The sequence below is a fragment of the Leucopleurus acutus genome, assembly GCF_964270905.1.
Source record: "Leucopleurus acutus genome assembly, chromosome: 7".
Taxonomy (NCBI): Eukaryota; Metazoa; Chordata; class Mammalia; order Artiodactyla; family Delphinidae; genus Leucopleurus; species Leucopleurus acutus.
In genome coordinates this window covers 65,395,189-65,417,446 of record NC_139150.1, presented here as the reverse complement: position 1 = coordinate 65,417,446, position 22,258 = coordinate 65,395,189, and positions in this window count along the sequence as shown.

Below are 22,258 nucleotides of genomic sequence, written 5' to 3'. Positions count from 1 at the left end.
CAGGCTAATACCAGCGGAGAACCAGAAGGGCTAAAGGGGTGACGGAGAGAGCCATGACTGGCTGCCTGATGAGCTGTGGTCTCTGGTAGAGGAAGCAGCTGTGGTCAGAAGGGAGCTGGGGCATGACTACTCCCCCTTCCCTTGATCCCCTGCTGGTGCCCCGTCATGGCTGAGCCAATCAGCAGCGAAAGGGCAGGAGCCCATGTGAGTCGTCTGCACTTACGAATACAGCCTGTAAAGTTCCCCTTCCCTGGGCACAAAGGAAGGTGAAGGAGTCCCCCAGGCAGTTCTGCCTGACGATCAGCTAGAGCGGTCTGAAAACAAGTGGACTCCCAGGCTGCCTCTAGAAGGTTCCATTTCAGGAGACCCAGGATGAGCACAGACAAGCTGCCTCTTTCCCATGCTCTGGGTGGCTCTGCTGCTCAGCCAGGAGGGATAACCCCTTCCTGATTCACAGTGACGTTCTTGTGAGCAAGTGTCATCACCTGGATCCCAGCTGCGGTGCGCACTGAGCCCTGACGTCATGCTCAAAGCTGGCAGTGAAGTTGATCTGTCCACTGACTCCACACACATTTGCTGAGCACCCACTGTGTGCCAGACGCGCTGCTAGATGCTGGGGCTCTAGTGGGGGATAAAAGGATCGCCCCTTCCCTGAACAGGCTTCTCAAAGTCTCTCTCGCAATCAGAGAAATTCTATATCCTTCTACAGCAGGATGGGAACCTTTCTGTGAGATCACCTGGTATTACTAGTGGAGGGCTTTGAGCCTGTTGCTTAATCTCCCTGTGCTTCAATTTCCTTGTTTGGAATACAGACATAATACAGGTGCTTTCTACAAAGGTTATTAATAGGACTGAGTGAAATACTATGTGTCAACCTTAGTTCAGAGCCTTGTACATCATAAGCGTTCAATATGATTGTCACATTATTAATTTTACCATCATTATTTCTTAGTAGGTCTTTGTCAACCATCCCCTCATCCCCTGACTCCAGAACAACAAATAAATGAGAAAATGCCAGCTCCAGAGGCCCACTTTCACTACTTTTGACCACTTCCTTCAGAAGAAATCCTGGCCACATCTATGATGTGATAGTTTAATAACTACATGGCTGCCGTTCCTGTGTTTACTCCATACGTTTGTATATAATTTTCAAGATAGGAAGGAGGTTTGTAGGAATGTGGGGAATTTGGAAACGGTTTGAGGGTAGTGATTTTTAGGAGCTGGAAAGCAGGACTAATGGGGAAAGACGAAAGGAAGTACAATTTTTAATTTGGAGAAGAGATGGCAGAGGGGATAGGGAAGCCATCCTCTGAGACAAAAGATTATTAAAGAGAGAATGGCAAACGATGCTTCTTGAGAAAAGACAGAACAAGTGGAAAGCAGAGAGTGTGGCAAGAGGGATTTCAGCTCTGCCTCAGGATCATTTCCTGGCAGAGATGGTTATGAGCTCCAGAATGGGCTATGAACCCCTTCACTGGTTCAGTAAGACAAAGGATTTGCACGGTGATCTCTGCAGTCATCCCCTGATGGGATCACATTTAAATAGACAAAGAGGCGGAAAGGCAGGACTGGGGCCCACCCCGGCTCAGACACTAAAAACCAGTGTGGTGACCCCCGGCCTCTGAGGCTTCCAGTCTTCTCGTCTGCAAGGGAAGGTTTGGGACCGTGCCTGATACCCCAGATCTTCTGTGCAAGCCCCGAGGCCCACCTGATGTTTCCAATCACTGCGGACTCCCCATGTGGTGAACACCTTGCTGGCTGGCACACCTTCTGAAATGCTGAATTCCACTTTGAAGATGAAGAGTCTTTCTTGACTGGTCAGTTGAAAATTCATCATACCCGCATATGGAAATTGTGTGTGGCTCTAGACGTTTTTTTGGCTCAAAAATGATTTCACTTTGCAGTATTTCACAGCGTTTCCTACCTCCAGATCAGTAAAAAAGGACAACACACTGCCTCAGGTGGGAGGGCCCACCAGGTATCATCAGCGAGGGCCTCCTGTGGGCCAGGTGTTTTGTCAGGTTGCAGGATGAGTCTCTCCTTTGCCCTTTTCCTCTTCCGTGGTCTGTACACACAAGGCTGGCGTAAGGTAAGGAGACAGACACTCTTTTAGCAAAGTACTGGTATAGAAGATGCGCTGTGAATCTGGGCTCGGTGAAAGTCCTGCCTGTCTCACAGGTTCTGCACTGAGAGCCCTGCCTGACCTCCCCGTCCTGGCTGACCCAGGGTTGTACTTGCCCAAATCACCCAGGAAGAAACTTGACCTAGCTGAAGGAGTAACAGGGAAGAAAAGAAGGAAGTCCTGGGGAAGGGATGAAAAAGGGAATAAATGCCCAGAAGGCTGAGAGAGAGACAAGGAAGAGGGTGGGAGGTCCAAATACAGGAGGCTCCCCTGCTACCATTAAGGAATGCAGCTCTGTGGGCTCCCTAAGGATTGAGAACTGAGAACCCCAAACCAAAAGAAACGGGAGAAGGTGAAACTAGCAGTTTGTACTAAGAAATGCTCCGGAATACTTAAACTCCCTTTGTGGTGCCTATAGCACTCGGAATGTCCAATTTGAACCGACAATTAAACGTTTTTTAAAAGCATTCTTCTGGAGCAGGAGTTGGCAATCTTTTCCGTAAAGAGCCAGATAGTCAATATCTCAGGCTTTGCGGGCATGTTGCAGCTACTTGACATAGAGACCACACATAAACAAATGGGCGTGGCTCTGTTCCAATAAAACTTAATTGACAAAACAGGCAGCTGGCTAGAGTGGGCCCGAAGGCCACAGACTGCCAGCCGGGTCCTAGTCGAGGGCTTCTCCAATCTTGAAGTGATACAAATAGATCACTCAGGGAATCGCGTTAAAATGTAGATCCTGATTCAGGAGGTCTGTGCTGGGGCCTAAGGTTCTGCAGCTTGAACATACTCCCAGGTGCTGCTGACCAGCGGATCACACTTCAGGAGCAGAAGCCCGGAAGTCTTAAACTGTGGTGGCAACAGGAACCAGTGGCGAGTATGATTTGCTTGAGGGAGGTGCCTGTGCACGCGGCTGAGAGCTAGGGACCGTGGGACCTGCAACGAGCTTGCCAGTCGGCAGGCAGCATCCCGCCACAGGTCCTGCTGAGTTATCGCTCTCTGGGGATACCATCCATGCGCCCAGACATTTCGATGTGTCAAGAGGATCTGGAAGTATGGTTTTTATAAGAAAACTCTCTTGATTTTGAAAGGTTTTGAAGCTCCCGACTGTTATGGTTTTTAAAGGCTTTGGCTCAAAAGGTTTTAAAACCCTGTGTGAGCCAAATAAAACCCCTATGTGGAATGGCCCTGGCCCACAGGCTGCCAGTCTGTAATCTTGGTTCTAGCTACCACGAATGCACTGGGCCTCCTTTCCACGACAGGAATGTGGGACTGGGCTTATGCACGTAGCACCTCTCGAGCTCAGAACCTGGAAAAGAAGGTATGCTCTTGATTTTATGGAAGAGGCTGATGGGTCTTGAAGAAGTCAGGCGACAAGGGCTGCCTTCATTCCTACGGTGGTGTGAGTTTTGAAACCACCCTCTTCAGGCAGATGAATTACCAAAACTCAGCCCCTCTGGACAGACTAATTACACAAAGCCCTTTTTCTGCAGGACAGAAACTCCACACCTGTAGGGGGTGACCGGCCAAGCAACTGTCCCAAAGTCCCTGGGCTTTGAATCCAGGTATGAAGCTGGTATTTGAATCCAGGCCTTGCAGACCCCAAATTCCATGCTCCTTCCACCACCACACACTGACTCTAGTTTTGATGGGTATTTGCGAGTGAAAAAGGTCAGCCTATCATCTCCATCTCCCCGTAAGCCACATTTGTAAGACACAGGCACAGCCTATGTGATATTTTTATCTGAAATATTTACAGGTGGAAAGGATTAAAGCAAGTGATGGACTATTGAAGGTTAATGCCATCTTTTAATATGGAAAAACTACTCTCTCCACAAGAAATATACTTGTGGGATAATCTTGAGATATGTGTGTGCGTGCTCAAAATGTCAGCCGGAGTTTCATTAATTTCAGCCTCCCCCTAGAACACTACGTTATGGTTCTGAGGCTGTGTTAGGACGCTGACACGGGTGGGACCCAGGGCGCCCGGCCCTCGGGGGTAAATTTATGGTACGACGTGTGAGGAATCCATCATGCAATTTGGCCCACGCCCCCGGCTTCTTAATCAGAGATGGGAGATGCAAGACAAACATTGCCTCCATGGCTTTGGGTGCTGTGTCTCAGCTTCAAGCTTTGATCCATCAGGACAAACATTTCTACCAGGCGGGCTAATTAATAAGACTGCTTAACACCCAGCCTCTCAGAACACAGAGGAGTGCTTTGCCCTCAGCTTCTCCTGGGCTGCTATTTAACAATTCTCTAGGCTGAAGGATCAGGCCGTAGAGTTTTTAGGCAAGCAAAGGGCCTTGTGAAGGTGTCGAAGACATAGCCTCATTTGCTCTGGCCTAGTTGTGAAAGATCATGCTCACAACTGAGCCAGAGCCCGTTTCTAAAGATGACGGGCCCAGCGACTCCGTCATGGGTGTCTGCTGTATGAGCCTCATCCTCCTCTCAGCGTAGCGCAGAGATTATGAGGCAGCCTCTAGAGGCAGCTGGCCTTGGATTCCACTCCCAGCTGCTCCAATTTCAAGCTGAGTAACTTGGGGAATTACATAAGCGTTACTTTCTTCACCCGTAATGTGGGGCCAGTATTACTTCCCACTTTGCAGCACTGTCGGGAGGTTAGAGAGACTGTGTGGACACTACCCAGCTTCGTAACTGGCATTCCGTAGACCGCTGCTGGGTTGTAGCCTGTGTTTGCAGGTTTCCCTTCCTGTGATTTTGCCCCTGTGCGATGTTCTGGATAAAGCATCAGTTTGGGGGCAGCTGGACCCAAAAGTTTGAGTTCTTCTCTGCTCCTTACCAGCTGTGTAATTTTGGTTTAAGTCTTTAATCTTACAAAAGATTTTTTTCATCAGTAACATGGACATAATAATAGTACTTGCCTTGGAGAGCTGTGGTTAAGATTGAAACGGGCAGTTGTACATAAAATGCTTCTATTACAGTGCCTGGCATATACTGAGCACTCTATACATGTTTGTTATAAATATTAAGTAGGATAAACACTTTGGAATCTGCAAAAGCTTTGTCTACATGTGGAAGAGGATATTGCTACCCCTCCTCCAAAATATAGCAAGGAAATCCAGAAAGTCCAATCAACTTAGGGAACTTTTATTTTTCAACTCTGAGATTATGCCAAATGCAGACTTGTTTTCACTTATTGGGAAAATAACTTTCGAGGTTGTGAAGAAAACATTAACTACAGCCCTGTTCTTTCTGAAATAAATACATGGGCCCAATACTGGGGAAATGCATAAACCCCAATCAGAGTACTGTTTTCTGAGAAACTGTAATGTGTGGAACACAGACCCGGATCCAGGGGGAGTGGATGCTGAGTCCAATTACCCTGCAAGGCTACCTTCATAGTCCTGTGTCTGAAGCAGGAGAAGCCTCAAGCTCACTGAAGATGAATGAATAACCAGAGTCTCAGGGCTCAGAAGTGACTGAGTCTGAACGTGAGCCATCTCACTCCAAAGCTCCACGTTCATCACTGCCACCAGGGCTGCCCCTGGGTAGCCCCTGCTACATGTTATCTCTTTTGAGCTTCTCAGCAGGTGTTCACGTCTGTTTCCTGGAGGGGGAAACTGAGGCTCAGAGAGGTTGTGGAACTGGCATGTGCCAATGCGGCTAGGGGCAGAGCTGAGACCCACACCCGTCTTGCTCTAAGCTCAGAACCTGTATGGCTTCCCTGGCTGGCAGAACCTGCCCACGGGCGTGCCTAGGGTGACGGAGGAGAGCTAAGTCTATCCAAGAGTCCCTTAAAGAAGTTACATTTTCCCATTATTGCTGTCTGCTGGCAACCCTTGTCACCCTGAGAAGAGATCCAGAGACTGACAAGTAGGCTGCGTTGTTGCCCTAAGTAAACCACGGAGAGCAGATTTCCCTGATGCCGAGACAGTTAGCTGGGTCTGTGAGAACATATTTCTCACTATAAAGCAAACAAGCCGACTGGCAGAGCACTGTAGGGAAAATGACATCACTGCAGAATTTTAGGGCTAATCATTTAGCTGGATTAGCCCCAAAGTGCTGTGTCTAAAATCAGCATCCCTGCCTCTTTATGTACTCCAGATGAAACACATTAGCAGAAATATGGCAAGGGACATGCACAATGCTCGGTTCTACACTCTCAGCAGTTTTTGCAAATCTGCAATTAGTCTAAAGGGCCTGGGTAAATTAGGCCTCTTGATAAATGAAGCACCTAGACAGGCCTCAGATTTATTGGATCCCGCTGTCCCGCTGTCCAGAATCCTTGTCAGCTCCTTGCCGAGCGGGGACTGTGCAGGGGGAAAGGAAGGAAAGGGAGCCAATTCAGACCTAGAATTGCCCCCAAATCTTGGAATAAACTGGGCTTGAGGCTGCCACTTCTTTGGCCTTAAAAATTTCTGCTAGGAACGTACGCGGTAGGTGAAGTAGGAAGGCTTTGCCAGGAAGTTCAGGAGGCAGGGGCAGAAGACAGGAGACAGGACAGGTGGCGGGGGGCAGTGTCTGTGGGTGAGGTGGTTTTGCTACAGCCAGGAGGGAAGGGGTCACAAGAGGCCTGTGAGTTTCACCAGCTCCTTGTCCCACTCTGGGCCACCCAGCGTCCTCCTGATTCTGGGACTTGGTGGCCATGGGTATGATGGGCACCACCAGGGCTCACTCTCTCTCTGGGCTCTGGTTCTTAACCCATTACTTCCCCAAGTGCAGTTTTCCACATGCTTCTCATGACACACTACGCGGGTGTTTTAACTACACAGATTCCAGAAAAGAACCCCCAACCCCAAAGGGGGAGTGTTGGTAATGCCTTAAACCAAACATCCAGGGACCAAAAGGCTGTCAGTGGCTGTGGTGCAGATAAAGGGGACATATAGGGAGGGGACAGCACGCGCTTATTATCCTGATTTATGTCTCCAAATCGTAGGAAGCGATTCCCAGCCATATTAGGATGACCCCTGCTAACTTTGCTGCTGCCGCCATTGTAGCTGTGGGTGCTGAGGTCGGCTAAACCAGGCCGGCAGAGGGGCCCAGCAGATGTGCAGATGTTTTGGGGGGTGGCAACAGTTATATTTTGCTAAGTTTCTCTGATTTATTTATTTTTACACTTTCTTTCCTGATTACTAGAGTAATGCATGTTTTGGGGTGGAGGTAGATAGTCTGAATTTTTTAATTTAAAAAGTAGTAAAGTAGGGGCTTCCCTGGTGGCACAGTGGTTAAGAATCCACCTGCCAGTGCAGGGGACACGGGTTCGAGCCCTGGTCCGGGAAGATCCCACATGCGGGGGAGCAACTAAACCCGTGTGCCACAACTACTGAGCCTGCGCTCTAGAGCCCACGAGCCACAACTGCTGCACCCACGTGCCACAACTACTGAGGCCGCACACCTAGAGCCCGTGCTCCACAACAAGAGAAGCCATCGCAATGAGAAACCCGCGCACCGCAACGAAGAGTAGCCCCCGCTCGCCGCAACTAGAGGAAGTCCGTGTGCAGCAACAAAGACCCAATGCAGCCAAAAAGAATAAATTAAAAAAAAAAAGTAGTGAAGTAATACAGGCTCATGTAGATCATTTAAAGCTGAGGGGTGTGTGTGTGTGTATCTGTCTGTCCGTCGGTCTGTCTCCCCCTATCTCTTTGTTACAATGTCAGGACCTCTCTCTCTCTCTCTCTGTCTGTCCCCCTCCTCTCAGGAACCCTCCAGGCATGCTGTGGCCCTCTGGCCCCCTAACACTGTCCACCCAACTGAATGCTTTGTCACTCAACTCCTAGCAGCCCAGCCAGCCAGGCTGACAGCCTAGAGGAGTCAGGAGCACCCCAGAGGGTGAGCTTTCCGAAACCCCATTCTCCCAGAGGCAGCAGCGAGTGGTACCTAACCGACACGCTGCCTGCAGCCTGCTGTGATTCAGTGTCTCTGGTCTGCAGATCAGCTGGGCAATGCTCCTGTCAGCCCACATTGATTTTCCTGTAGATTTCATTACCTCCAATCACAAAGGAAACTGTGCTCCTCTCCTGGAGTGTCAGGGCAAAATGAATAGCAAACATTTTCCTGCAGGCACCTTAGCTCTCCCGTCAAAGGCAGGCCACTGTCCATGCCCCACCCCTTCCCCAAACCTCTCCTCTCCTACTCAGTGAAAAAGTATCCGGGCTGAGGTGGGGCATCGAATCCAACTTGGAGTGTTCAGGATGCCCAATTATGCTGCAGTCAGATCCTTCTGGGACTTAAGACCTTCTAAATTATGGAATTAAGAGGGTTTAGAGGGGGGAAAGAAAGAGCTGGTGACACCAGATGTGTTCAGAATTTAGAATGGGCTTTCTCATATATTAAAAAAGACCCTTTGAATATCATCAAAGAGAGTGAGCAATTTTTATTCCTTTTAAAAGTTGCTTTAAGTACTGATGGGGGTCTCTGCTCTCTGGCGCACGCACGCGCGTGTGTATGTGGTTGCACGGATGTGCACGTGTGTCACAAGGGCTTCCCTTACTATGTGTTTGGTTGGTGCCAGGTCCACCTTCCGAAACCCTGGTGTGTGGGGAAAGCTGCGCTCGTGTGGGCAGCTTTGGCACAGAGTCCTGGCACTGTGGATGAAGAGACGCGTCAGCACTTTTCAAACAACAAACTAGCAGCAGAAGGTAGGCGCCAATCTCCGAAGTGGGCTTTGTGGGAGAGGTGAGGTCTGTTCTTTCTAACAACCAGCCGGTAAAGACTGGACCAGGGAAAGGCACCAGACACTTGAAAAGTAAGACGGCCTCTTCTCTCTAGGGGCACTGGAGTGGCCACATAAGCACGCATCTCCACCCATCTGAGCATGGGTTTCTGTGTCCACGTGAGCGCACTGCAATAAGAGCAACAGTTTTACCTGATAACTTTAGCCAGTATTTATTAAGTACCATGTGCCAGACATGGGGTGAGTTCTCTATCACCTACCTATTCTCCCATTTATCTTGTAACTTTAATCCTCACTATACGGAGAGCAGTATCATCCCTGTTTTACTGATCAGAAACAGAGACTTAGAGAGTGTATGTGACTCTCCAAAGTGTTATGGGTTGAATTGTGTCCCTCCCCAAAATGCTGAAGTCCTAACCCCCAGGACATGCGAATGTGACCCTATATGGAAATAGGGTCTTTGCAGATACTCAAGTTAAGATGAAGTCAGTAGGACTGGTATCGTTATAAAAAGGGGAATTTGGAGTGGAGAGAAGACCATACGAAGACACAGGGAGAAGACAGCCACGACTGCCAATAAACCACCAGAAGCTAGGAGAGAGGCCTGGACAGATTCTTCCCTCACAGTTCTGGGAAGAACTAACCCCACTGACCCTTGGTCTCAGAATTTTAGCTTCCAGAACTGTGAGACAATAGAGTTATGTTGTTCATGCCATCCAGCTGTGGTACTTTGTTATGGCAGCCCCAGGAAATGCATATAGAAGGTCCACAGCCAGTTACTGGTATAGGCAGGTATGTATCAGGCCATGCCGTCCCGGTTGTTACACAGCCTAGGCTGCACGCTGCCTTTTCCCAGGAGGAAGCACACTGTGCCTACACTTGCTCAAGTGGGCCTTGAATCTTCTGTAGTTGATACACTGGGGTGGTTGAGGGCAGAGGCTGAAGGGAGAATTTATTATGCATCTAGTGTCTTTTATATACTTTAGCTTAAGAAATCTAAAAACCTGCTAGTTTGATAATTTACGTAAGGGATGTTGAAATGCTTATATCCTTTGATCTACTTCTAGAAATCTATTCAAAGAAAATAGTAACAAATACAGAGACATATTTATGTAGGACTATTGATCACAGTCCTATTTATGTAACAGGTAGCAATGCCCTAAATCTCAAAAAAGCATGAAATGCCATTTATTTATTTTTCAAAGTAAAATTAAATCTGGTTGAAGCCAATACTAGCCAAGGGTGACGAGCAGAGCTCTCGGTTCCTCCATCTCAAGCTGGGTTTGAGGACCCTGGCAGAGCCTCTTCAGTCCCATAGACGGTCATGCAGCAGGCCCCCCTCTGAGGTCACCCAGAGCACCGGGCTCAGATGGGACCACAGCTCCATGATGGGTCCGACCCTTATTTCTCTTCCCAGTCTTGGGGACCCACCAACTAGGGAGAAGCCAGTCTTTTTTCAACCTCTGCAGTTCCCAGCCTTCAGCCCTACCCTTGGACAGGGCCTCCACCTTTGAAACACAAAGGGTCACACTCTCCTTCAAAGTCTTTACCTTCCATCTGGGAGCAAAGAGAACCCTTTAGACATACCTTGTTTCCGTCTGTATCTCCGTCTCTTTCTCTTTCTTTCTCTCTCTTGGGCGGGTATAGGCTCAGCAGATGTTTCACTTTTCTTTCATGTGACAAGAAAAAAAAAAAAAAGAAAGAACAGACACAAAACAAGAAGACAGCACTTAATTTTTAAATAACAAATCTCTATTGTAACGGCAATACCTAAATGCCCAATAATACAGGCTGGTTAACATCAATTATGATCCACACACACGTTAGATGAAGACATGAAAATTTTAGTTAACAATAATAGGAGAAAAGATTTAAGTTGTAATGTGAATGAAAAAGCAGAATATTTGGTTATTTTTCTATTGCTACACAGCAGATTACTACAAATGCAGCCATTTAAAGTCACACCCATTTATCATTTTGTGGTTCTGTAGGTTCAGGGTCTCATGATCAAAATGAATGTGTCAGCCAGGCTAAGTTCTCATCTGGAGCTGGGGTCTTCTTTCAGTCTCATTCAACCTGTTTGCAGACTCCAGTTCCTTGTGGTTGTAGGACCAAGGTCCCTGTCTCCTTATTGGATGTCAGTGGGGACTGCTCTTAACTTCTGGAACCTTCCAGAATTCCTGACCCTGTGGTCCTATCTTCAAAGCCACCAAGAGAGAATCTCCCTCCCTTCAAATCCCTCTCATGCTTCATATCTCTGTGTCGAAAAAAAGCCCAGTCTCTTTTAAAGTTTACCTGACTGGGTCAGACTCACCTGGGATAATCTCCTTTTCTTAAAGTCCACTGTAACATAACCTAGCCATGGGAGTAATACTCGTCATTTTCAAAGCTTCCCTCCTCCCCATACTCAAGACGGAAGAGATTAATCAAGGGTGTAGGGCACTGGGGAGTCATCTTAGAATTCTGTCTAACACAGATATCAACAGTATACACAGTAAGATCTCAGCCATGCAACATTTACATGCTCAGAAAAACACTAGTGTGATATAAACCTCAATGTTAATAGGATCTTTCTGTGAGGTAGGATTATGGACGCCTCTATTTTCTTCTTTACACTTTTCTGTATTTTCCAAGCATTTTGTAATGAGCACATATTAGTTTTATAATCAGAGGAAAAAACTCACATTTTTAAGATAAACAATCTAGCCTCAAACTAGGATAGTAACGCATGACTATGTGTGGCATTGTCTGTGTGTAGCTGAGTGGTTTTCTCATGTTTGTTCTTTCATTCGTTCACTGGCCAATGGATGAACGTGCAGGCAGACTGCCTCTTCCTATAGGACTGTGTGGTGATGGGGACCCTGTGTCCAGAATCTCCCTGGAATAGTTTCATACTTTTCAGCAAAAAGATTCCAAAAGGCAAGTGGCATTCATCTTCGTAATTATCTTGGGAAAAAATATGGAAGGCAAGTTACTCGAATTGTTGAGAAATACTTTGCAATTTCTATTTTCCCACCACTACCCCAACAGCTTGATAATGTTGAGGTTTTGAAATTTCCCATTGTCTCTGTTAGCAGAAAATACCAGCTTCTCATAAATAACCAAAATGAAGCAACAGAACTCTTGGCTCAAAATCACTTTTCAGCCTGACATGTCAGAAGGAGCCTGATGCCAAAATTCTCTCTCAAAACAGAAGTGTGGCCCTGGGAGACCCAGTAACACAAATGAACCAGAAACCCTTATGGTGGGAACCCCCTCCACTAACATTAGAAAGAGGAATTACTCAAGGAGGCTAATCTCAGCATGTGGCAATGTCAACAGGGGCACACTGACTGGCTATCGTGGGGCATTGTGTGCCGGGAACAAGTCCAGGGCTCAGTTCAGAGATGAAAAATGTGAAATCAATGGGGCTGTATAGAAAAACCAGGCAAGGCTGCCTGGACCAAAGGTGACGGTGGCCTGACTTGCCTTTGAGGCTCTCTCACCTCCTTCACCTCTGCCATGTCCCTCCCCAGCATCCTACCCACTCAGTGTCAGCGAAGATCATTCGGGTGTTGGTTTTGATGTGGATACTCTCAGGGGTGTTTGCATTGTAATCAGGGAGTATAAAAGGTGCAAAAGCCCTGAGGACGGTAAAGAAGGGTTTGTTAGCTGTGGAAGGACAAATAAGGAGGTTACTTTTGCCCAAGGGCTCCACCTCATTGGGTGGTCACCTCCAAAGCCAACTTCAAACACTCTGCATGATTACTGCATGTTTTTTTTTTTTTCTTGCGGTACGCGGGCCTCTCACTGTTGTGGCCTCTCCCGTTGCGGAGCACAGGCTCCGGACGCGCAGGCTCAGTGGCCATGGCTCATGGGCCGAGCCGCTCCGCGGCATGTGGGATCTTCCTGGATCGGGGCACGAACCCGTGTCCCCTGCATCGGCAGGTGGACTCTCAACCACTGCGCCACCAGGGAAGCCCTACTGCGTGTTTTTGTACAGTGTTGACCTGGCTCAGGAAGAGGCCCCAAGAACTCTAGTCTGCCGGCCTTAAATGGGTGTGTGCACGGCCAGAGGAAGTTCTCTGAAGCACTCCTGAAGAAGAAAGAACCTCTTCTCCCTGAGGTTCGGTATGGTCAGGCAAAGCTGAAATCCTGTCAATTTTAAGTTTTAAAAATTCATCAGTTTTTTATACATACAAACTTACAAATTATTAAGCATAAGAAATAAATGGCTAATCATGAAACTGCTACCCAACTAAAGATAACGTTATCGCCCCCACCCCATCTCCACGCTCCTCTTTCTGCTGGCTCCTTCCCTTCCCACCCACCTCTACACTTAGCAAGTAACCACTACCACTATCTAAATGTTGCTTTTATTATTTTTTTTAAAAAAACATTCCTTATTCCTACTTTTCTTATTAGAGTTTGACCATGCATCTACTAACCACATGCTATTTAGTTTTGCTTGTTTTCTGAACTCTATATAAGTGCTATCACAATTATATTGTTTTGTAACTAGCTGCTTTTATTCAACATTATGTGTTTGTGATTCAGCCATTTTTAGGCCCATAGCTTTGGTTCATTCATACTCATTCCATTATATGAACATACCTGAATCTAATCATCTATTCTCTTACTGATGGAGCAGCTTTACTTTTTAAATTGGTTTTACACATGCTTTCACCATAGGATTTAGGGTAGTGTTTATTCAAATAGGGATAAAGACATGGTGTGTTTAACAGATAGGACTGGGTGATGTGGTAGAAGAAGGAAACATTGCCAGGGTAAACCAGGTACTGGTTCCAACTCTCCCCAAAGTTTCTTTGTGCATATTATTTCACCATCCTCAGAAACACTGTTTCTACAAAATAAAGGAGTTGGAAAAACTTCAGGTTTCCCTCCAAAGCTACCCTTTAATTCATTGAGGTATTCACTCACTTAACACATAGCACCTGTCACTTGCCCCACCACCACCACCACTGCTGAAGACGCAGTGGGAAATGAAACAGATCTGGTCTTTGCCATCACAGAACTTAGACTCAGGAGATACCACAGAAAACAAGAATAGCCCAAATTAAGTTGTTTTTAAAATTATACACCATGGAAAGTACTATACTGGGAACATACGGGGTGATGATACAGAGTTCCAGATGCATCCACTTTAGATAGAATGGTTGGGAAAGGCCTCCCGGAGAATGATACTTAAGCTTAAGAGGAACTAGCCATCCACAGTCAGGACGAAGAAAACTCCAGACTAAGAGAAGTACATCTGCAAAAACCCCGATGACAGCAAGAACTTCACGTGTTTCAGAACCTGCAGGATCGGTGTGAGAGGAAGCATGGCTCCCGGTGAGCCCCGGACACATCTGGGAGGGGTTCTGTGGGCCGTGGTAAGGGTTTTGGATTTTATCCTATTTGCAAAGCAAAAGTGTGAAAGAGTTTTTAAACAGCTTGACCATATCTGTGTTTTTTAAAAGATTACTGTGGCTGGTTTTAAGAAAATGGGTGGGACGGGGCTGGAGTGGAAAAAGGGCCCTAGTGGGAGGCGACAGGGGCTCAGACCACAGCTTCGGCCATGGAGATGGGGGAGAGGGGAACAGACTGGCTTCCATGATGGCTCGGAACCAAGAAGGGGGCATTGTTATAATTGGCGTTTAATGAGAAACATAGTCAGCATTGCGGATCAAAGGGGAAATAATCAGACCCCAGTTCACTTCACTAGGGAAGAGAAAGTTCAGAAAAGAGTGGGCTGGGCAGATAAGAAAGCTGTATTCCTTTAGTAACTGTACAGTATGGATCCTCTTTGTATCTCCTTCCCTTTCGCCCCTCCTCCCTCCTCCCCCCCCACCTCCCTCTCTTCTATTTCCTAATTGTTCTAGCTGCGCAGCATCTTTAAAAATCTGAAGAGTGGAGCAGACAAGAACCACCTCCCCCCGGTTTCCAGAGGAGAGCGGACACCCCTGCCCGCCAGCCCTCCGCCCCCTCCACTCCTTCCAATCTCTCCTCGCTACAAGTGCCTGAACACCGTGATGTCACACTGCAACCCTGGCTTAGGCTTTCTATCTCCCTCACAATAGACTGATCCTTTCAAGTACCTGAACGGTGTCTGGCCCTGTGGGGAGCAGAGTCCGCCGGGGCTAGAGGAGACGGGAAAAGGTGTAGGATTCATGAGTACTGATTGGCTGAAGTGAGAAGTATTCTGGACGCTGATTGACTGTGCCATTCACGGGAAGGCGCTTGTGGCGCCAGCAAAAAGTAGATCTAAGAGAAGACAGGTAATGGCGTAGGATTCGTGAGCACTGATTGGCTGAAGCGAGAAGCTTTCTGGACGCTGATTGGCTCCATCATTCACCGGAAGGCGTTTGTGGCGCCCCGGCAAAGCAGATCTAGTGCCGTGGCCCCAACAGGGTCCTGAAGGGGCGGGTAAACCCACCAGGCCCGAACCTTCTGGCGCCCTTTCGTGAAGGAGTCGTGATTTATTTTAAAAAAGTAAAAATAAAAATAAAGTACCGTAAAACATGACCGAATGGGGACTATCGGGGGCTGTTTAGGGTGCTTTAAAATTCTTTAATTTGCTGTACCACAATAACTTGCACTTGAATACAAGCAATCTCGCGTCTTAATAGCCAGACAATAAAGAGTTATTTATAGGAGGCGGTGTGCAGGCCCGAGCCTTCCAGGTGTGCCCCAGATTTGAAGCAAGCACTCGGAGAGATCTGCGGGACGGCGCTGCCTGATGCAGCCCAAACAAGCCCTTCGACTCTGCTGCCATTTTGCGGCTCCAGGGCTGCACCGGCCCCGGGCTCCCTGCTCTGCACAGCACGCCCGGCGCGCTGATTTATTTCAGTATTACGTTTAATTGTTTCCTTCTTGTTGAAGCCTTAACATGCGATGCTTGTAAATCTGACCCGAATCCTCCATATGGCACTCTGGTTTTCCATTTTCAAATGCATTCGCCCTGGAATAATGACTGTGGTATAACTCAATTTGAGTTCTGCTGCTGGGGACTTTATTACATAATGCTTTCTAATTGACCCTCATAGTTTAATAAGACAGAACATTTCACCAGAACATTGACAAAAGTTATTAATTTTCACTTCAGTAGAGACCCATGTCCCAATTAAATCCCCCGAGAATGCCTGGCTGACTGACTGACCTCATTATGGCTAATGCTTATTAGTCCTGCAGAGAGGATAGCATCACACACTGCTAAAATGCCTAAATGAGCACATACAACCATCCAACGTGATTACAATTTACATACATGACTAATTTTACTCCCCTAATCCTTGTCTGGTGCAATGAATGTGGTGTGCTGCTGTCATACCACGAGATCAGCCATCGAGGATTTGGAAGGTGTCGTAAAAATGCCTTGCCAGTGTGCTAAGCTACACCCAGTTAAATTATATCTGCCTTTCTAGGAAACTATTTCAAGCACGTGGGCGTCTTGAAATGGGGAGACTAACTTGCGCCCATTCCTTCTTTAATATGGAACAGCTAGTACCCATTTGGGTTTTTTAGCCAACTTTAAAACAAAAAAAAAAAAAAAAAGAAAGAAAGAAAGAAAGAAAGAAAGAAAAACTATCACCAGCAGTGGCAGCAAACAATTATTCCAGCCTTCCTGCTTGGCTACCTCATACTCCCTGAAGTGGATTTTTCTTCCCTGAGTCTAGCTGTATTTGCACATTTTCTCTGAGCTTTCATTTGGAGGGAGACGGTAGGCAGGAGCTTGTAGAGTCACCACACCTGCCTGTTTCGTCAGCTTCGATGTGAGGGCATCACAGCTGCCACCTTGCCTACCAGTGACGGGACCACCTATTCAAACTAGTTCCCCTCTTGTGGGAGAATCAGCTGGAAGGTCAGTTGGATGAAAAATGCGTATTTGCCCAGGCTGGTAAAATGGAAGGCTCAGAGTGGCAAGAAAATGAAAGTAAACCTTACTGTGTCTGAGGCTTCAGATTGTTTTTTGACCTTTCTTTTTCCTGGTCTATACAACAGTGTTTATCTTTCAGGCAGTCTGACCGTGGCGCAGCGTCTGCTCTTCCCGTGCATTGTACTCATTCCCCCTGGGCTGTGTGATTTGACACATGACAACAATCTAACAATGGAGATCAAACTTCTCCTCAGACTCTTGCAATGTGACAAGTAATGTGTATTGACACAGCAAAGTGCACTCTGGAAATATGAGTGGTTGGGCAGGCACCCGACCTTCCCGCTCAGCTAGAGATAGCTTAAATCATAGGCTTCAGTTGCCCACAAAGATAAAGCCAAAATTTAAATAATGATAACCAGCTGGAAGCTGCAATTCATTGAAATCTTTTCTCCCTTTTTTTTTCTTTTGGTATTACCATATTGAAAGCAGGGATTTGGTGGGAAAAGCAATAGTAATAATAGCAAGAGCAAAAGACAAAGGCGAAAGAAATTAAACTAAACCTCCCCAGGGAATATTTGAAAGTTCTACACATTCTGCTCAGTCCCCATTCTGTAAGTGTTTACTAAGTACCACCATTGTATTAGACACTGTGGATGAGACACACACACCCCGGAAGCTCATAGTCTGTAGGCAATACTTTCAAAACTGAAATGCAGGTATACAGGATGATCAAGTCTACTGATGACAAAGGCTTATGGGATCCCAAAGAAGGGGCATTTAACCCACCTTTGGTGGTGGGGATGGGAGTTAGCTGGTCCAAGAAGGTCTTCCTAGAGGAGTCATTTAAATTGAGCCCCAAATGATAAGTAGAACATACCTAGGTATATCAGGGAGGAGGGACTGGGCTCCAGGTAGAGAAAAATCAGTTCTTTTTCTCCTTCATTCTTTAACAAGTGGGCATTTAGTCCCACTATGTGCTGCCTGCTGTTCAGGTTCTGTGCCTGCATCTGATGCTGAAGAGTGCCTCCTGGTGGTGACCCGTGGTGTGGCAGCCTCTTCAAGGAGGTGAGGATTCACCAGGGAATCACGGAATGAAAGGGACTCAGTTCTGTGCATTGGGGAAAACAGCAGATGCTATTTTAGCCAAGGTTCTGTCTCCATTTCCAGACCAAGGCACATGACTGTCACAGAATCTAAGAAAGGCATATCTATCGGCACGAGAGGTGGGGTTCAGAGGGAGGCCAGGGATTTCATTTTGAAATTCTTGAGGATGAGCTGAACCTGGGTGTTTTTTTTTTTTCTTTTTGCCTGAAAGCAGAGGTCAGAAAAGTGAAACTCTGAGGGGCAAAGGGGTCACAACCCTAGTGTATTTAAACCATGTGATCCCCCAGGCAATCTCACACCTACTGGTACTGAGGTTAGAGCAGCATCAGGTGTACTGGCAGAAACACTTCTTGAAAAACACTCTGTACACGAGAACCAGGAGTAAAGCAAGTACCCCACCCAAGGGTGTGAAACTCTTCCATTGCCCCTCTTGCCCCAGGCTGACAGGGGGTGAAACAGCAGCTTGGATACATAGCTGGTAGTTGGTAGGGAAAGCTGGTGGATGTGCTAGGGGCACTGCAATCCATAAAGGAAAAATGGTCTAAACAGAGCAAGAGGGTTTTGTTGTTGTTGTTGTTGCTTTTCCTGAGTAAATGAGCACTGATGTTCTCTCCCATGTAAGAAATCTGCTGCTGACCTGGAGACAATTTTTCTACCATGGACAAGGCTGCGAGGGCTTCTGGCTGATTAAAGGGAGTAGCTACTATTCACCGTCTCTCAGAAGCGAGAGCATAAAGGAGGAGATGCAGCCAAAACAAACAGATGGCTGGATCAGGCGGGGCATGCTGTTATGAGCAGACACACAGGTAGCCCAGGCCCTAGGCAACCACACAAAACCATTCAGAGGAGCCAAAACGCAGCGAAGAGTTCTAGAACCCTGGGAAACAGCATGTGCTCTGCCCCAGCGGGGTCGCCTTGGAACTGTCACAGATCCAAAGGTAGTGAAGTCTGCACAGAGCTGGAGGCACCCAGCAAGCAAGCAATCCTGGACACCAGGGAGGACGAGGAAAAGATGCAAGTGAGAGGGAAGGGCTAAGTTAGCAAAGTCAGCAGAAACTCAGACCCCTCGAGCGCCTGGAAGGTTGAGCAGCAGTCAGTGTGGTGCCACCAGAACCAGCTCAGAGCCACTGAGGCATCTCTGCAAACACTGACTGAACACCATCTGGGTTTCAGGCACTAAGACAGGGTTCTGTCTTCGAGGACCCCGGGGTCTGGCGAGTGGAGTGTTTATAAATACCTAAATCACACCACAGTACAATGGTTATGAGCAGAGTTTTGAAGCATCATGAGAGAGGGAGCTGTCAGGGAAGGCTGCAGAGAGGAAGCAACATTGAAGCTGGATATTGACGACTAAGCAGGCATGAGCACCAGAAAAACTGCACCACGAGGCTACAGCTGGGTAACCGGGAGGTTATATTCGTTAAGACCCTGGCTGCCCAGCAAAGAAATCCAGTTACACTAGCTGAAGAGGAGTGTGACTACAGAAGTCCAGCAGATAATTTACACAAAAATAAAAGGAAAAGAAGTGCTGTTGGACTCTGTGAGGCCCCGAACCAGGAAATCAGGGATGTTAATTTATCAGATGGGCACAAGGACGCTGATCCACCCCACTCCGTGCATCTGCTCCACTCCTCTGGATTCCTGAGGTCCCCCCGACCTTCTCTGTTTATCATGTCCTTACGATCCCATATCCTTGCCTCATAAGTGGCCCTGGTTTGCTCCAGGGTCAATTCTCTATGACCTTTCAAGTCAAGTACCCATCATCCTGGGGGTACACTTGCCTCAATCTTTCAGGGCTCTCATTCCAGTGAAGGAGAGCTGGAAGTAACAACAAAACATGCTGCCTCACTGAAGGCTCTGTAAGACCCAAGCAACACCATCTTGGCACTTGTGGCATAATGTGGGAGGGAGAAGTCTTCTACCCAAACACAGCGTGGCTTTGAGATATTGAGAGCTGCAGTCTTGACCATGGCAGTGCAGGAGTCTCGCAGCGGCTAGGTGGTGACGCCAGTCAATGTGACAATACCGAATAGAGGTGGCAGCAGTGCTCAGCATTAGCAACAGTGCCTGGTGGATAGAAAGGCTTCCATTGGCCAAGGAGCCCAGAGGGTACCGTTCACACCTGACTCATCTTGTTAGTGAGCCCACAGGATTCACCCAGCTGCCTGGGGAAGCTCTTTGCAGGGGGTTGAGTTCCTGCCAGCATGCGAGGGGTACCACTCGCTGTAAAGTCTCGTACCCACAGGCAGTTTGACCTGGGGGAAGCTTGAGCCATGTGTTAATCCAGGTATCTAGCTTCCTCTTGACCTGTAGCCCAATGTCTGGGGGAACTGCTTATTCTAAGTAAGGCCCAGAAGGAATTAGGACCCTCTTAGAAGGACGTGCAGGAATTCCAGAGGGAACAAAAGTTCTCAGCTCCTACCAAGAAAAGCCAAGGGCACTGAGAGATTGGAAAGAATAGCCGCTGACGGAAGAGTGTAATCAGAGAGAAATGAGTAGAAACTGCCCAAAGAAAATACGTGCTCCCTAGCAACCTGCCGCATAGAAAATAGGCCCAAAAAATAGCTCTAAGAAGGATGTGGTAGCGGTAGGGCAAGTCATCAAAACTAGGAAAGCGAGAAAGTATGAAAAAAAAATCAAACAGCAACTCAGCTGGAGAAATTATAGTACAAAGTTAAGAAAGTGCAAAAACATGATAAGCAAACAAAGGTGAAGAATGAAAAGAAGATTGCGAGGGAGGCTAAGATAAATAATAAGGTATTTTTCAAGTACGGGAGAAACAAGAGGTCAGTACAAGAGCCAATAGGGCCTCTAAAAGCTGGCAGAGGTAATTTATTGACAGAACACGAAGACATTGCTAAAAAATATGAAAAGGCTTTTTCCTTCCCCTCCTTGCCTCTCTTTTCACAAAGGAAGATGGGGACATATGCCAGAACAGACATAAATTTCCCAGGAGTGGGAAAAAGACATATTGAAAGAAATCAGGATCATGTCAGCACAGGTGATCAAGAAATTAGGACATCAGAAAAACTGCAGAAAGTCTAGAGCCGGGCCAGAGCCTCCTGGAATGAGGGGCCCAGAGGCCAGTGAGGTCCAAGGCCAGGGAGGGAAGGGATGGGAGGATCTGCGGTGTGTCAGAGCAGAGGGCCGGTGACCCACCCAGGAGCTGACGTAGGAAGCAGTCTCAGGCTGTGCCTTTAAGCTCATCTTGTATATGCTTTTTCACCTCTGATAAAGGGGACAGAGTCAGGGTTTTATCAGGCCTTTCACACTCCAAACTGTTGGCGATGATCCCTGATGGGGTGCTTGTTTTTAAGAGTACCCAGCATGATCCAATTTGGGGTAAAAGTTCACTTTCCTTCCCGTAAGAAGACTCCAGAACAAGGGCAGAAAACCTGGGTTCGAGGTATGATTCTGTCACAGACTGGCTGTGGAGTTCAGGCTAATTGCTTGATCATGAAGATGTGGCTACCTCATCCCAAAAACGAAGATAAAAACTACCTTACAGGACCACAATACTCAAATGAAATTATTTATTCCTCCACCGATATAACAGAAAAAAAAAAAACTGAGTGTTTTTAATGTGCCAGGCACTGTTTTTTGGCCCCAGAGAGGCAGCATTAATAAGACAGGTCCTGGCCCATGTAGGGCTGACATTCTAGTATGGGGAGAGAGGTATCCAGCAAGGAAACAGAGAAGTAAACCAGATCATTTTGGAGAGTGATGAGAGCTTTGGGAAAAAAAACAAAAAGAAAAAATACACAGCTGTGTAAAGGTCTGCTCATAGGGGTGGTCAGGGAATATGACATTGAGTTGAGATCTGAATTCAGAGGAGGGAAGACCTGGGATAGAACATTTCAGAAAGAGGGCAGCAAGCCTTAGCCCCAAAGTTAATGTATAAAAAAGCATTGTATAAACCGTACAGAGTCACCGAAGTCCTGGCCCTGAGTGGTATTATCAAGAGCTTTGTCCAAGGCTGAGGATTTGGTTTTCTCCCCAAATCCTCAAGTGAGTAAACTATAAGGAATTGTCAAGCCAAGGCAGACTTCATTGAGCAAGACAAGCCTGGCAACAAAGAAAGAAATACAAAGCACACAACATTTACAGAAACACAAAACAGATTCTAAGAGGAGCAGGGAACGTAAGTCCTGACTCCCTCATCTCATGGATCCTGAGGCTGTGGTCCCCGAGGCTGTGGTCCCTGCTTGTGGCTCAAAGTCCCAGACAAAAAAAAAATCAGCTTTAGATGTGTTGCTCACCTTGGGCTGTCCAGGTTCTGTTTAAAAATGTCCAGGTTCTGAAGTAAAAAATGAGGCTGCATGATTTGCTTCCCTGCTCAAAAGCGTTGGCCCTATCTGAAATTTATTCCATCCCATACCCAAACTAATAACTGTGTCATGCAACAATTAAAAAGAAAAACTTCATTCTTATGTTTCCAAAGGTCCAGTTTCCTTTTCACAAAACCAGTCAAGCTCTTCGTCTGGAAAACAAGCTGGGTGCTGAGAGAGGAAACTAAGTGGAACCAGAAACTTCTAATACT